Here is a 3,417-nt window from a genome sequence, read left to right as displayed (position 1 = left end):
TTGCAAATAATATAGATTCTGAGTAATTATTTCGTGGTCTGGGTAGCCAGAAATGAACAAGTGGCTTCTGCCTACAGACAAGGGTCAGTAAGACAAGAGCTGGCAGTTCAATGGTGGCCACCTAGTTGTAATATTGTTATTCTAAACACTCACAATTTGAGTAAAAAGGTCAAAGAAGAAGCTATGCTATTTTTTAAGTGATCTCACTATCCAAGTAATACATACATTTCTGGTGTTTAAATCATCTGTTTTTGTGAAACTGAGGTGAATCTCTGGAAAGCTACCCCCTTTACCTCTTTGACATGTTATTGTTTGTGCTAATACCAGATTTCTTATGAGTGAAGAGAATGTAGCCATCATTATCACTCCAAGGCAAAGTTATTGACTGTCTCTCCTTAATATTAAATCTAATAAATGTTGACTTGTTGCTTGAGTATTGATTGTTTTTAGAGATCAACATATTAAAGAAAGGGATTACAACACTGATATATAATATTTTCTGTACACAGCAAATAAAGATCTGATCTCCATTGTATTCGGTTTAAATTAAGGAGATAAAGGATACAAACAGATTTAATTTAAAAATACCTTCAGTTAAATTAAAATTTTTATAAACAATATGTATCATGTCTAATACAAGGGAAAAAAGATTGGATTAAGTTTTAATTTTAATTTAGGAATTACTTGTGGACATTCCTGGAATAACTTCAAGGTCTCTCATCTTAGAAGACACAAATTTTTACAGGAATTCAACTATAAAACTAAAGTAAAAGTAGCATAATTATGCCAAACAATGTCCTAAGAAAAAGCAAGAGCCAAGAAATCTGTGGTGTGCTGTCACTATGTAGTTTATTCTCTGGCTTGTCAGCCTAAGGAGTATCAAAAACAAAACAAAACTAAAACCAAACTAATGGTCATATTTTGAGAATGCAGTAATAAGAGTGAAAAGAGAATAGTAATTAAAAATCCAAATATGAAGGAAGATTTCAACTATTTATATGTACATAAAGAGAACTTGTCTTTGTATTTCTTAACCAAAGATGATTTTTAAGTATTTTTAACCCTTTAGAAATTTTTAAGGCTTAGGTAGTATTATTGTTAACGTTTTTCAGCAGTGGTTTTCAAACTATAGGTATTGACCTCTTCGTGAGTCAAATGACAATTTCACCAGGGTCACACATCAGATATCCTGCCTATAGACATTTACATTATGATTCATAACAGTAGCAACATTTCAGTTATGAAGTAGCAACAAAAAAATGTTTATGATTAGGAGCTTACCACAACATAAGTAAATATGTTAAAGGGTCTCAGTTTTAGGAACGTTGAGAACCACTGATCTTGAGGTTGTACAGACCAAAAGGGGGGTTGACTTTAGAAAATATTTGTGTAATGGTAAAAGTAAAATGCTGCAGGTCCCTGAGTGGCAGCAATGGGTAATGGGCACTAGAACACGGCAGGCCATAAAGGCAGCCAGTCAGAGACAGTGAGCCCTTGAGCATCCATGGGCCATGAGGGACAGTGGGTCCTAGGCAGGGAGCCTAGGCAGGGAGCCACAGCCATGGTGGGTGAGAGACAGACAGATAGGCATGCCATGCAGAGTGAGTTTGGATATTTATTTAGTGGGTTATTGAAGAGAAGAGAAAGACGAAATGGGAGAAGGAAGAAGAGCAGAGAGAGAAAAAAACAAAGAGGGGGAAGGGGAGAAGTGGGGAGAAGGGAGCAAGGCAGAAGCTGCCTCTTTGAGAGAGAGGAAAGGAAGAGACTCAGTCTGGAAGCCAGACGGAAGATTTGCCTGTTTCAGCAGTGGACAGGGAGAGAGTGTGCAGGGCTTGTATCTTAAAGCGACAGGACAGACCATTACAATTTGAGTTTTTTTCAGCCTGGATGGAATAGGCTGTTATCCTCCATGGGAAGATATTAACAAACATGACAGGAGATTTATATCCTTCAAAAGGCTCATCTTTTAATGCCATTTTAGCTGTTATAATTGAAAAGTGTCCTAGATGTCCACACCTTTCAGATTCTAGCCAGAAGTAACCTATGGGTCTAAGAATGTTGTCTGCTGGGGACCAGCCTCGACAAAAATACCACTAGTCAGGGAAGGGGCAAGGGGATCAGAAATATGAGTATGAAGGTATGAAAATCATAAGACAGAAACATAGAATAGTATCAGGAGAGAGTTCCAATGAATACTGAAATCACCCACATTTAATTTCCAATTGCTTAAAATACCACGACCCCAAGAGGTAGGAGTAAGATTAAAAAAAAAAAAAAACTGCATTAACTTGATACAAGGAAATGAACAGACCACTTGAAGGTCATGGGCTACATTCATAGTTAAACATTCTGTTGCTAGAATAAAACAAGTCACACTCACACCTTAGACCAATACATTCTGTAGGCAAACTACTTCCTGGGTGGTATTTAATGTTATCTCGTTAAGAGAACTGGAACTTTAGTTGGATCCTTAGACTTTTGTTTGAGGTAGAAACAGATCTACTTCTCTATTCCGGAAGTACAAGGTCTGGATATTAGTCACACCTGTTGACAATAACCTTGAGACAGCAGAAGTCTCTGATCTAAATCTAGGTGGGACCTTTGTTTTAGGTAGAAACACAATAATCTTGAAGGAATAGAGGTAAGTTCCAACTCTCTGACCTTTGGTCAGGGTTAAAATAAGTTCACATTTTTGAGCCTGTGCAAACTACTTTTAGAGAAGAACTTACAATCACAAGATTAATTGTATATATCAAGACTAGATGACAGAGATAGCTCCCATGCTGTTGGGGGGTATTCCCATTAGCACTTCTACTACACAAGTTCATTAAGGACGGGGTCTTGCATTATTGCTTCAAGCAGAGATTGATAATCCATTATTTAAAAGAAAATTAACATTTTTCCTGTCATATAATGAGTCATTCAAGGCTCCTCACTCACCATCTATAAAATCAAAAATGAAAGGAAAAACATTGTGAAGAAAAATTCAAATGTAGAGATAATAGGAGATTGGGAAAGAGGATGCTGCAAAAAGATTTAACCAAATTAATAGCTACAGTAATAAGTTACATGGAAGCCGGCAGTCATCCCAGAAAAAAAAATCAATTAGAAAAGATATAAAAGTATACATGGCATGGAAAGAGAGAAAGGAAATTCTGAGAGTATTAAAGGTTTAAGTAGGGGTAGGGGAACTGGCGAGAGTTACTATTGCTATGATGAAACACCAAAGAAACTTGGGGAGGAAAGGGTCTGTTCTGTTTACACTTCTACAAGCACCGCTATTCACTGAAGGAATTCAGGACAGGAACTCAAACTGCACAGAATACTGAAGATGAGAATGATGCAGACACCGTGGAAGGACTGGCTTGCTTCCATGGCTTTGCTCAGCCTGCTTTCTTATAAAACCCAGGAACACAA

This window comes from Chionomys nivalis, chromosome 19, assembly GCF_950005125.1.
Source record: "Chionomys nivalis chromosome 19, mChiNiv1.1, whole genome shotgun sequence".
In the NCBI taxonomy this organism is placed as follows: domain Eukaryota; kingdom Metazoa; phylum Chordata; class Mammalia; order Rodentia; family Cricetidae; genus Chionomys; species Chionomys nivalis.
The sequence above is the reverse complement of the archived record's forward strand: the minus strand, read 5'-3'. Positions refer to the sequence as shown.